Raw genomic sequence first — 14,509 nt, forward strand, 5'->3', positions numbered from 1 at the left:
ACTCACTTGAGCTGCAACATTTATTGTGGTTGAAATTCTAACCCTTCCTCCAAGCAGAACTGTCATGGCCCACACGAAAAACCCCAGAGCTACCAACATATCAATCAGGGGATAGGTAGGATCTCTCGAAGAGAGCATGGGCCAAGGGATTGCTCCAGGCCCCATTTTCATGCTCCAGAGAAATTCAATTGTATTGTTTCTGCTACTGCTGCCTGCCGTCTCCCTGCTTCACACATGGTAGAGAGCCCTCTCTGCTCCCACTCTCTCACGCCTCCAGCCAGGCAACAACTTGTAATAAAAAGCTGACGCCAAAAATTAGAATCATAACTGTATATTGAAACACTCCTCTGAAGTGCTTACATCCTCAACACCATATGGATCCAGCAAAGGATCTCAGGGAGAGAGGAGGAGAGAGAGACGAGAGCTTCTAGCTGAGAAGCACGTGGATTCATGCTAGCAGCAGCAAAGAGCTGTTGGAACTGATTTACCACTAAAGCTGTTAACCAATAACTGACTTTTTCCAATTATTGGTTTCACAAACAATAACCAGGTTAAAATTAGCAATCAGAACATAAACTTTTCTGATAGAAAAGGGAGCACCATCCTGTGAAGGCTGGGGAAGAGCAAAAGCTCAGAAGGGGAAGACATGAAAAAGCATCTTGGAGGTGGGAAGTGTGTTTTGTGTTGGGGCAGAGCTGCAGGACACCACGCAGCACACGTTCAGCTCCCTCTCCCACCTCAGGAGCTGCCAAATGCCACTGTGGTGCCAGTGGGGATGAGCTGGAAGCCAGAGCAGATAATATGAGGTCTGGGGTCATGTTTGCATAACAGAGAGAGAGATGGAGATTTAATGGCAGCGATTCAAGTCTCAAATACATAATCTGGTTTTGTACAACTTTTCCTTCTCTACTCTCAGTTTGCAATTACAGACCAAAATTAACAACCTAATCTGCCATCCACACATTTATGTTCTCATATTTAACCACTGCACTGAAACCATCTATCAAAAAGCCAAGTTTGTTTTAAAAAATACAGCACCACTGAGACTTGACAGATCAAGAAACAGAGACACAAAGGTAAGAAACATTTTCAAAAGAGGGAGGGATCTGATTTTGGAGCGACCAGCTTATTTATCACAAAGCAGATACTGTTTTGTTTTGGTTTTTATTTTTTAAACTTTTGGTTTCAGTGACTGTAGCCAAATACAGGGGAAAACTGGAGCCTGAATGCAAACGTCTGGCTCCTATCCTTTCCTCAGACCACCATGCTGGATTACCACCACTGCTAACAGCACTTCCACTGAGAATTGGCAGCTGGGCCCCTTGACAAAATATGAAGATATGTTGATGGGCTTTGAGTTGAAAACACTGAAGTATACACGCCATTTAATAAAGAAAAGCATCTAAATCTTTTAACTCAAAAGTTCTACTGGGAAATAAGCAATAGACATTTCTGTGTTGCAAACGTCAGGACTTCCATTCTTCTCCTATAAATCATACACAGGGCTCAGATATGAGGGGGGAAATTCCCAGCACAATCCCTCAGGTCACACGGCACAGAGTTCTGGAAAAGGACAATCCTGATCAATCCATATCATTTTCCAGCCTTTTCATACACCCAAAGAGAAAACAAAGACCACCCCAGGACAGGAAGTGATTTTACTCAGCATAGTGGAAATTAAGGTACAAATTATAGGAAATGCTTGTACAGGAAGAATTTCGTTTCCTACACACTTGGCAGTATCACCAACTAGGAAACAATACTGGCTGTTCAGAGATTGCACCACCCTTTCTAACAACTTTGTGCAGAGGTGTTTCTTCCAGCCTGCAATATGTTGGATAATTTTGGATCATACTAAATATGAAGGAAGCAAGGACCACTGGCATAAAACAAAAAGGTGAAGATACAATCTCTGTAATGGGAAGTCCCTAGACAGCAGATTACCGGTTATTTCAACAGTTTAACAATGAAAGATCATTCTAATAATGCTCTGTTTTTATACTCCTCTCTGGACATCCACTGCTTCCTGTACTAATAAGGAGAGAATTGGTACTTTTCTCAGATTTTCTTGAATTTTAGGTTTGGGGCATATTTTATTCCTTTTTCTGCAAGTAAAAGAGTTTCAGTTACTAAACAACCAAAATTTCACAGTCATTATTTTCAAAGGACATAGAAAATGAGGCTCTAAAATCTGTATTTAAGTAACAAGCAATTCTTAATCAGAACAGATCCTAATGAGGTTTCCTGACATGCTGTAAGACAAAATAGCAAGTACCAAGACAGTCAGACTGACCTCGGCTGATCTCAGGCAACAGACTCTCACATGAGGCTTCTGGCCCACAGCATCACTTTCCTCCTTCCCTCCTTTGTTTCACAAGATAGGATACTTCACTAAATCTGCAACCTCAAGCTCATTTCCATGGCAACTCATGGAATAACAGACCATAAGACTTTAATCATCGTTCTCAGACTTCACCAGGAGAGAAAACACCAGGCTGTGAGTCGACAGAATTGCATGACTCACAAATATGAGAAACAAGGGAAAGCAAAAGTGAGATGGTGTGCTGCAGTGCTCAAGGGACGAGCAGGATCCAAACCACGCTGTATAGATCCTCATCTGGATCTAGATCTTGGCTCCCCTATGGTCTGGCAATATTAATAGTCTGTGCTTCAGCCTGTTGCACTCAGATTCAGAAAGAGATGAATCAGAGCTCCGCAAAGACCACATATAGTCACGCTCTTTGCTCCGCTGAGCCAGTAGCTCAGTACAGAATCAGCCCTAAGAGGCAACGAGGTCCAGGTCAACTGACCCAGCATTCAACTGACCCAATTATTTCTCCTAATTGCACCTCCAGTGGAAATTTTTCCTTATCTGAAGCCCCAGTTGAAAGACCCTCTTTTGAGGGTGTGAGAGACTGCTTATTCTTATGCTCCACTCCTTTGAATGTTTTCATTTCCACTGATAATCCCATTTTATTGCTTGGTTTCTCTTTCTCTCTGAGATAAAGCAGCATCAGCGCTAGAATCTTACTGCAGATGGTGACCCGTGTTCAGTGAAACCTCTGTGAAATGTTTCCAGAATAACAGATATCACAAGACTTGAATATAAATATTTTTTTCAAGTATTCAATTTTGTAAGTATACATCAAATACTCTGCCTTCAGAAGAAGGTCATAACCATTATTTGGATGGCAAAATAAATATTATAAATACTAGGAGAAAAGAGAAAAGATGCAAATTGGGATAAACTAAAAAGGTTTCAAGACAGTGAACACTTAAATCAGTTTTACAGTTATATCTCAAGAAGAGGCTAAGTGTTCAATCTGTGGGAAAGGCCCCAAAGCAATCTTTGATCATAAAAAGATCGCTGTGCTATATCCCTTGAATAAGTATAATTCCCCTGGTTCAGATCTGCTTGGACTTTGTGTATAGTAGCTAATCTTCTTTGATTTGCTGTGTAAACACAGTTGCACATACCAGGTGGCATTCCTCCATCCTGCTGGCATGGATGTTTCTCCTAAGCTGTTACCTCTGCAAGATTTGTTCTTTAATATCTTTCTCTCCTTCAGTGCTTCATTTCGGTGGTTTCATTAGGGGGAAAAAAAAAATAAATTAAAAAAAAATGCTCCACTACAATGTTCCTAGGATCTTCAGGAAGAAAGACTGAGTGCCATGTGAAGATGTGCAAGGGAAGTATGCCAAACCCAAAATCTCTGTTCACAAAGACTGATGAAAATCGTTCCTTAAGCTGCGATTCTTGTAGCTTCATATCTGTGGACTTTGTGCCTGCATGGATCCACAGGCACAGGAAAACAGAAAACTATCCAAATATCAATAATATGGAAGTCCTGCAAAGTCACTGAAGCCCACATAGTTCCTGTTTGAAAGCATAAATTAACTCTGAAAGCATAAATTAACTCTGATTTGAGAGTCCTGTCAAAAATCTGTGACTGAGCCTGGTCTAAATGCCACAACAGACATCTTATATGCCCGAGGAACCTAGCAGCAGTCCTCAAGTTTTGAGGAGATCTCAACGTGCATCCACTCCCACAGAGAAAAGTTGATGAGAGCCCATGCCCCTACTGAACACCAAGCTCTGCTGAAAACCCAGGAGTCCAAAGTGACAGCTGATGGCTTCCTCATTCCCTTGAAAACAAAATGAGCTCTTCTGAACTTCCCCCGCAGTGGCAGGCAGCTCAAAAGGCACAAATTATTACTGTTGTGGTAACACAGTCATAAACATTAAAAGTATAACTTGGGAAGGCATTCGGGAAATAAGCTTCAGATTTATCCCTCATAACTTCAGGCACCACCAGAGAGTGGTCACTAACCGAGTGGTCACTTTACCCTCCCCACAGACTGGAGGAAGGCTGCTAATTGTTGTCATTGCATGTTGTCCCAAGGCAGGTGACAGGAGCAGAGGTAACCATACTGCCATACCTCAACAATAAAGCATGCTGCCTCTTCCAGCTTGCTGCCAATCTACTTTGTAGATTCACCAAGGAAATTTTGTTATAGCCATTATTTTTCTTGAATCTGGAAGGGGACTAGAACACAGACCCATTGTTTTCACCTTGCACATTTGTTAATAAGTGTAAGACCACTGTTATCCCTGAAACAGTTGCAAAAGGATAGGAGATATGACAGCTGGAGAACAAGCAGGGAAGGTATAATGGCTTCCTTACGTTTGACACAAGAGTACAAATTTGAACCAGTGATAACCATGGTAGATGATGGGGTATGTGCGGACAGTTTGACAAAGTAGATGAAAATCTTGACTTCATTACTACCTCTGCTATGAATTTCTTATATTAACTGCTTCTAGTAAAATCTGCAAGAAAAATCAGCTAGTGCTTTGCTTTTGACATCAAGAAGGTTATGATAGCATCTTTGGTGCTTCAGAATTCTTTTCCATGGAAGAGAGATTATAAACTGCTCCCTATTGCCCAGAGGTCTCCACAGATAAACATCAAAAACTCAGATGCTATAGTTATAAGGTCAGACAAGGAAAAAGTTACTATTTTCATTTCTAAAAATTCAATGGAATAAAATAAACACATACTTTATATAGTGCTAATGAGCTTAATTTTCTTTTTATTGTTTTGCTCCCTATAGCATAGTAATTTTGTTTCTAGAGTTTTCTTCAACTGACAAGAAAGACAGATATCATAAGAGGCAATGTCAGGTTGGAAACAGTCATCTGTTTTCTAGCTAAATCCTCCTCCAAAGACAGCAACTAGCAACTGGGATGTATAGCAGCTGAAACTGTAATGGTGCGTACAATGTTTAATTGTGCATATGTGATACACACTATTTAGCTTTTCCTTTGTTTAATGCAGCACACAGAAATTCCCAGGAGGCTGGGGAGGGTCATATCCATGCCTGAATGAGAAAAGAACATTAAAATTATCATTATAGGCCTTCCTCCCTTTGACTTAGCCGGGTGATCCTTAGAAGATTTAGAGTTCAGGTTCAGTTCAGATAAACATCCAAAAGTTCACAGGTTTACCCAAACTATCTGAATCTCTAGAGCCCCAAAATGAGCTGGAAATCTCCAGAACTGCCTTTCCTTGGGGATTTCCTGCTCTTCCACTTTTGGACTGAAATCAGAAGTGAAACAAAAAGGAAAAAAGCAAACAACCACCTAAAATGCATTAAGCATTTCAGAACCTCAGCACAACTCATTAAGTTACACTCAAAGTTCGAGACTACTCACATGGACTTATCAAGTGTTTTGGTGATCCCTCTTTTCTTATTAGCTTTTATGTCTGACTCAGAGCATGTTTACTTTTTCACCTGTCTTCTCTCACTCAGTCTTTCTTACTCTTTTTTACCATAAGAGTTTTGTGAGTGGAACCCGGAGCACATGGTAAAAGGACGCTCTGTTCTTCTACACACTTGCAGTACATCTACATGGCACATTTCAGTCTTGCAGGGAATCTCTATCCATCCAAAACTTTTATTAAAGCAGGGGCTTAGTGGTGAAGGGAAGAGACAGGGAGTAGAGTGAAGTAGTTTACAAAGTGCTGACATTCATAGCAGATAGGCCTCTCGTTGGCATAGGAGCTGCTGGTTTCCCTCTTTGACACCGATATGGAAAAAAATATCAGCAGCCACACTATCAACAAGAACACAACCCTCTGATCAGCCTTTGTTCGCTTTCCCAGAGCAGATTCCCATCTATGCAGTTAACTGTGGCCATTCATTTTCTCTGTTGTAAAAATGTGTTTTCAATCACCTTTGGGACTGAGACTGATGAACTGTGCTAAATGAAGAGCACATTGCCTTGTAGTACTTTCCATCATCCCCTCCACCTGGAAAGCCAGAGAGGGGCATGTGCACCCTGGCCACGACCACTGTTCTCTTGGCATGCTGTGAGGAGCTCACCTCCTCACAAAGCTCTGCAGAAACATCCTCCCCATTCACTCAGCAATGTGCTCTGCCACCTGCATCAGGCTGACGAGTATTCTCTCGGTCATTTCTTATGCTAGCAAGTGGGGAAAAACACGATACATAATCTAGGAACTGTTGAAGGAGCATGCAGTCCAATCTAAAAAGTGTATGTAGAAGTAACACTTTCCCTGCTACATTCATCCAGCTACCAGCAAGGTACCAGCTTAGGGACTTACTAAGAAAGTTTGCATCTGCACCATCATGTTTAATAGCTACTTGCAAACCCATCGTCTTCAAATTTGCCTAACACTTTTCTGATCTGCTTATGCTTTTGTCCAGGAAAATATTTTGTGGCAATGGAGTCCATGACTTAATCACACTTCCACTTGCCTGACTAAAACCAGCTATCTGAGAATTTAAATGAGTGTTTGTAGCTCCTGTTGAATGAGAAATTCTGTATAGAGAATTCCATCTATTATTCACCTTTTCTATTCTTCATTCACCCTCATTGCTTTTAGAGGCAATGATCATCCCTTGCCTGCAGTGTTTTCCAGCCTAGGGAGCCTGTCAAGCTTTTTGTCAGGTAGAAGGCATTCCATAGCATTTTTATGATCCATCTCTGCAGTTTTTCTTAAAAATCCTTTGCATTTTTCAATGACAAGATTTCCAGAGTTGAATGCAGAAGACTAGGTATGACTGCACTGTGGCATAATGCTCTGTGCTTTGACTTCTATTTCCTTCCTACCAAATGCTACCTGACTGTCAGAGCAGTCCATAATGACACCTGAGATGCTTCTCCCCAAAATGGGTATATCTATTTCCTGCATGTCATGGAATAAGTATAATTTGCACTAGTTTCTTCACTCTTCATTTACTGAGATAAAAAAATAACCTGTGATCAGATTCAGCCATTCAGCATCATAATAGTGCCTACAACTCCCCATGGTTGACTTGATTTTAGATTTTCCTGAATAGTTTTGTATCATGTATTATTAGCAAATCTTGTACTTTCACTATTCTTCCCATTTTTAGATCATTTTTAGATCATTTTTGAATGACACGGAACAGACCTGTGTCAGTAACTTCCCCCTCCTGTGATTACCATTCCTTCATCATTACAACATTCTAGCTAACTGGGGAAGTGTTTTCTACATCATTTTCACCCATTTCTTGGAGGCTTGCCACATCCATCCTCATAAAAGCATGAAATACCTCTTAACTGACATGGGTTATGAGTTAGTAAAGCAAACGTGTTTCTCTTCCATACCTCATTGCTGTGTCTCAGTAAACGCTATGGTATATGTTAGCTGTTTATGAAAAGACCTTATGCAGAAAGCTCAGATTCCTCTTCCCTCTCCCTTCCCACCCCTCACTTTTTTGATGTTCTTGGTTGGCTTTTTTGTTTGTTTGTTTTGTTTTTTGTTTTCTTCAGACCAGTTCAGTGTTTATCTGGGGCTTGCTTTTTATCACCACTGGCTCAAATGCTCAAATCCAATATCCCCAATAGTGTTCTGGGTTTTTAGCCCCATCCCTCCTCTTGCACTAGAAGCCCAGAGCCTGGTACAATTCCACACCCTCCAGAAAAAAACTACCAGTTAAACTGGCAGCTGAGACTCATGTTTGCTGCAATTTTTCAGAGAAACGTCTCTTGGGACACGCTCAGCCACTGATGAAAGAAAGGCATGAAATCTACCAGCAGCCCGGTGTCGCTGTCCCCGGTGCGTTGATGCTGGGGGAAAAGGAGGGGCACAGCCAGGAGCACACACAGTACATCTTCTCACCAGATGGTACATCAGACCTGTTGGAGTTTAACTTCTAATTAAATGAAGAACTAAGGGCCACATTCAGTCACACCATCAGTTTGCTCCAAACCAGATGTCTGCAAGATACCACAATAATTGTATTCATGTGAGCCCAAACCCAGGCTGCGGGTGGCCACTGCCCAAGCCTCATATACAATCTCCACCAGGACAGGAAGTCTTCTCCAACGGCAAGCTGACAGCCCTTTGTTCTGGGCCTCTGTGCCCTGAAAGCCTCCTCTGTCCTCCATGGCACACGTGAAGGCCAACACTCCTGCAACACACCCCTGTCTAACCAGGCATAGAAAACAGGCTGGCTGGAAAGGCTCTGTAGGTTTACCCAAAGCTTCCTGAAGCAGCACACTCCTTGCCAAGGCACCTAGTAGCTGAGCAACTCACACACAGTTTCACAAATTTTTCCCAGCAGCTCAGCACATTGACCAAGAAGCCCTCTGTGCCAAAATCCCAGACACGCGCTGTAGTCCTGGCTCAGAGCAAACGGGCAGGAGGTGTCCGAATTGATAAGCCTACTAGACCTTTAGAAAACACGGATAAATCTATGAAGCCTTAAAACCCCCCTGGATAACATTTTCAGTAGACAGACAGAAGGAAAATTAAAAAAGTTCCAGGCCAAATCACATGGCAGCCCTAACATCTTTCCTGGAGCCCTGCCTCCAGATCTCCATCAGTGCCGCACAACAACTTCAGAGAAGTGAGGTCCGTAAGGCTCCAAAGAAGCAATAATGATTTATTTGGATAAAACCTGAAGCCAGCAGCCTACCTGTAATGTTATTTGTCGAGCAATGGCAACAGCCTAGTACAGATTTTATATCCTGGGCATTGACTCAGTGTCAAATATTTAATGAAAAAAATATATGTATATAAGAAAAATAAAAAGTAACTGATCCAAGAACTGGCAGTGACTGTACTCAAGGATCCAATCCCCCTCTCGCCTCCAGTCCCCTCCCCACTCTGCACCCTAACTTTCCCCTCCCTCTCTGCCTTTCTCACTTGGAAGATGTTATTGTTTTACATGGCATGTTCCCAACCTCCTAGACCAGGACAGTAAAATTATTCACTGACTTTACTGTACTCTTCTACCAGTTGCTCATTTTTTAAGCTTTCAGCCCTCCTTCCCTCCACCCCCACCCTCCTCCACTCCCCAATGAAATTCTCTTTTCCCTTCTCTCCCTCCCTCTTTGCTGGGCAGAATCTGGAAAAAAGAAATCAAGGCCAAACTCAACAGAACTACTGCTGCGTAATAGCAGTCCTTTTTCACACACAGATGGTCAGTCAGAAGAATGAGCGCTTTATAAGACAGACATCATGCTGGTCTTTGCAATCCTGTTCTCCTGGACCTCAGCAGGAGTTTTTCATCACCAAAGTGGATAATAACTCTGTCAGACACCTCATACACACAGGTATTAATAAAAAAAGAAAATACTGTAGTGACTGATTTTACAAGAAACTGGGAATCTTAACGTGATAGTTAAAAATGCGCATGATGATTACGCACAACCAATAGCTATGTCAACAGGGGTTTATGGCAGGTTGCTAATAAGCAGGGAATGTGCTTATGTATACATCTATGGTTTTGCACTTTATTGACAACATTTCCGCGGCCAAAGTCTGTGTACCATTGCATAGCCATGTACACACACACTGTATGCTTGTAAACACCTAAGTGGCCATGCACATTGCCGTGTTTGCATATGGAAATGCCGTTTGAGCAGGCAACAGAACTTTACACAATCACCATCTGAAACATGACAAAATGCTAGCACTTATGCATGCCTTTGTTTCTGAAATTTGGCTGAACATACAAATAGGAAAAAACAATCACGTATTTAAGCCGAAGAAAATTCCTTTTACTCCAAACTGAATTTTGATGACTCAGAAGGTAGGTTTCTAGCACTATTAATTCAATGCCAAAGCCTTGTTTTTTCCTGTGATAGATCCAGAGTGTCAAGATCCCATACAAAGACACAGCACCAGCATTCCCTAACCCAGAAACACAGCTCCCTTTGTTTCAAACAGAAAAATATTTTCAGAAGCTCTTACATTTTCCTACACCAACAAAAGAAACAAAGCTTAAAAACAAAAAAAAATCACTACAGTAAGTTTGAACTAGGAGCTCTGTTCTGAGTCATCCTTTTTTTTTTTTTCCAGAAATGAAAATTCTTAGCACTTTTGTAGCTAAGCATTTTAAAACTCAAATTGAATGAAATTGTGTGAACTCATTTCATTAGTCATTCCCTTCATTAGCCAAATGAGAAGGGGCAGCACTTAAAGCTTTCGCTCAAAGAAGTTCTCGTGCTAATGTATATGAGAGCTATTCTGACACTACAGTCAAAAAATTGATTCATTAATGGTATAAAAAGAAATTACACCATCATAGAAGCTTAAAGATAATTCAGAGGACAAACAGAAATGGGTTTGCTAACATCCTTTTGTTGCCAGCAGACTGTAGCCCACCTAGCACTAAGCAGTTATGGTGTACATGGAAGGAGAAATCCCTGTCAAGGACACATGCTCTCCACAGGTGAAGCAGTACCCAGTCTTGAGCTTTCAAAATCTCCACTCTTCCTTGGGCATGGTGGTAAGATGTATCCTCTTTCCCTGCCTTTGCTACTCTTTTTCCTGTTAGGAAGTCTTCTCCTGTTCCTCCCTCTCCAAGTCTTCATTTCACAATCACTTCTTCACACTACTGAAACTCCCAAAAAATAAACACCATCAACAGCATTGCACCAGTGATTTGTACTCTCCCCTGGGTGCAAAATTAATTCATGATTTTGTTCAGGAGTTGCCAAAGAGCAGCATATTACCAATCACTAAAAAGCTGCATGGACAAAGCTGTGAGCGAAGATTGCCAAGAACTGGGGTTTGCTGTGCCCACCTCCATTTGGTGCTGTCAAGTCCTCAGCTTCATTCTCCAAATGTAATTAAATAAACCAAGTCAGTCTTTTCAGCATCAATCTCATCCATCATAAATTAATCTTAGGGGCATTTTCCCATGGATTCAAGCTGACTGACCTGGATTCCATGCTTCCTGTTTACACCAAACATAAAAATTAACCATAAAAATTAATTGCAAGTTTTCAAAAGGAGAGCTCACACATATGGAGCACAGAATAAGATTTCAGAAAGAGAGATAAAAAGTGTTTAGCCATTGGGGGTGGAGGGGAAGACAGTTGAAACAGCAAGTCTCTGAGTGTTACAAAAGGTCATTTAAAACAAATTTATGGTATACTGTGGTATAGCACAAATAGATTGTGTATTGACTTCGAACGCACAAAATCACACACACTTCTGTTTTCAATCAAACTTCTCAAACTTGTAGACACTTTTTAATGATTATTAATGCCACACACTTATACCACATTAGCAAAACTCTCATTAAAGGGGGTGAGAGAAAAGAAGAAACTCACCCTACAAACAAGTTTTTCAACAACACCTATCTCATTGACTGAAAGAAAGAGGGGAGAACAGATAAAAGTATTTCAGTTGGTTTTTGAAACCAAGAGATCTCTTCCAGTGGTGATTGCATTAACATGTGATTGCATTAACATCTTTCTATCTCCCCTTCACTCCTGCCCTGCTTCTCTCCCTCTGCTGCTCTTGCTGCCAGCAGCTCCCAACCTTGCCCTCCAGAACAAAATGTTCTTTCTCCATCTGGGCCCCGGTCACGTAAATTGCTCTGAATGGCAGGATCCCCAAGCGCTCATGAAGCTCCTGCCGAAGTTAATGAGACTTGGCACGAGGTCTTCTTACAGCAAATGATTTGCAAGAGCAGCACCTCACTCACTATTGGAGACAACACAAAAATCACTTCTCCACCAGCAGTTTTCAGCCTCGGCTCTAATTTCTACATAAGTCAGGAATCTTTTTTGCTTTATACCTGACTTGACAGTTATTAATACTACTGTGAGTACATACCACCTGATTTTATATGATTTAGAAAGAGCAGAGAGAGCAAAGATAACAGTTTCATTATAACTTTTAAGTGCCCATAAATCTTTCTACATCAAACCATTCCCGACCTCCCGAGAGGGGCTCTCCAAATACTGAAGCCATGCCTATTTGGCAAGAACTACAGACAGGGATTTCTTTTTTAGCCTCCTTCGTCTCTGCAAAGGGCAAAAATCTTGGACAGAAAACCTTGGTCCAGAAGCCTTTTTCTTTTCCTGCAGCAGTTAGAGGCAGAGCAATGGTTTTAATAGAGTTCTCTAATGACTCTATTGCTACTATTTATGACTATTTTTTGGAGCAATAAAGTGGCATAGGCAATGATATTGAATCATTGACTTTTCTGCAGTGGGGAAGGAAGCATAATGAGTCCATAAAGTTATTTTCATTCAAAAGCCAGCATCCAATGTGTTTCTGGTTCCTGCGACACACCGTAAAAATCCCTTCTCACCTGTGGACTTTCTTGGTTCACGTCAAGCAGGCTTACTCTACCCACTAACTGGCGAAGTCCCACCTTGATTTTAACCTGTTTTACAGTAAGTCCAATGACTATTTCTGAGAGCAGCTGTAACAGAGAGGAGATCAGTATCCCCTGACCACCTGAGGGGAGACTGCAGGAGTGATGGGCACCTCTACAGCCAGGTTTATCCCACCTGTATAGAGCATATATATATATATGTAGAGCACAATGCAGTTCCCTCCAGCTGATCACATCCCAGGTGGGTTAAATTGTTCCATCCTTCTTGACTGAATTTGAAGAGGGTCAAGGGTCCTAATTTGGTGACAAAGGCAGAAGTGGATGACTCTAGACATTTGCACATGTAGTTTTTTCTAGCATCAGGGACCTTGCAACTGAAAATAATGCAAATACTCATTCGCTACACATCATTATAAAATTTCAGACTGAAACGGGGAGACCCATACAAAGGCTGTGAGATAAAATCCACTGAAGAAAGGTGATGTTTTTTTTACCACTGATTTCAATGGCAGTGGGATTTCACTTCTACTTATAGCCAAATGGCTAGGTTGGGTGTGAGATTCCCCTATGTATTCAGTAGAAAGCTTATTAACTTTACAAGAGTATATCAAAAATAGCTATCTTAACTGATCATGGCTATATACTTGTATGTCGTTAACCAAAACCAAATGTTTTCCTCCACAATTCAGTTCTCACTACAGTTGTGTATGCTAGGCTGGAGCAAACTTTGTGACATACTTCTGTGCAATGCTGTACTCCAGCAAGGCATGTCAAAAATGCAAACTGAATAGTAAAATTATTTCTTTTCCAAAATAAATAGTGGTTTTGGTTAATACTGGTACACAAAAGGCAGGTATTTTAAATTAAGGAATCTGGAGGGAATTGGTTCCTCACAAAGCTTCAATTAGCTTTCAAATTATCTCTTTCACAATGTGTACAAATATTGCTAACCAGACTTCACTGAAAAATGGATTCTCAATAATTTTATTTAGCTAATAGTTAACACAAGGATAACAACACACATGCAAATTTAAAATAAAAACATATGTGGGGATTTTTTTTCCAAATAAGAATTTGAAACAGATGTGCTCTTTTAACAGTACTTCTTCACCCAATGCTTTTCTCTTCACTGTTTGTATTTTTAATGTTGTTTTTTTTTTTTCCAAAGGTACAGTAAGATATAATCCTAATAAATTATTTTCCCTTTTATCTGACAAGTGAGGTTTTTAAATAACATATTATATCTTTATTTCTTGCTGGCATAACTCACTCACATCAATTGGCATTTGCACAGAGAGCTGACTGCAGTTCAAATATAAGCAGGGATATTATTTTCTTTCAAAATGTATTTAAAAAACAACATAACAAAGTAAGTTACAGGATGAAAACAGTATAATACTCCTGTTTGCACAGTCCTTTCTCTTCACTAAGCCCCTGCTTTTAACAGACACTGCCATCCTATTCCTTCTCTCCTTATGTTTTCAAATAGCAGTGCCTAACACTTAGAGGGAAAAAACTGCTGGAGCAACTTTTCAGTCCCAGAACCAGAAAACATTGGAAAAGATATTTGATTCTTTTTTTGCTCTTCAATACTTAATATGTAACATTTGGGGAAGGGAAAAAAAAAAAAAAAAAAGGAGCAAATGTCTACTAAAGTAAAATTTCATGGAGCAGCTTAAATATAAAAGTTAATAATGAATCAGATCCATACCAAATATACTACACCTGAATGTGTTTTCTGAGATTTGCATTTCAGGGTATGTTCACCCACAGTGCTCTCACCTCAAGTTATTCAGCAGATTATCAATACCAATGAAGATGCCAATATTCAAATAGCAACTTACACTCTTACAACAAAAAGCCTTCAGATTTT

The 14,509-nt window shown here is 40.6% G+C and overlaps 1 long non-coding RNA gene across 8 annotated transcripts in view; it reads right to left on the reverse strand.

Annotated features, from left to right (window-relative positions):
- LOC137853901 (uncharacterized) overlaps positions 1–14,509 on the reverse strand; it is a 203,351-nt gene that overhangs the window by 157,257 nt on the left and 31,585 nt on the right. Inside the window, exon 1 of one of the 8 annotated variants that reach the window (XR_011094814.1) lies at positions 2,294–2,803. The exons of 6 other annotated variants lie outside the window; for them this stretch is intronic. This is a non-coding gene — a long non-coding RNA (uncharacterized lncRNA). Of the gene's footprint in view, positions 1–2,293; positions 2,804–14,509 lie in introns of those variants that run through there. One more of the 8 variants, XR_011094820.1, reaches the window with a different exon arrangement.

The sequence above is a fragment of the Anas acuta genome, chromosome 3, assembly GCF_963932015.1.
Source record: "Anas acuta chromosome 3, bAnaAcu1.1, whole genome shotgun sequence".
NCBI lineage: Eukaryota > Metazoa > Chordata > Aves > Anseriformes > Anatidae > Anas > Anas acuta.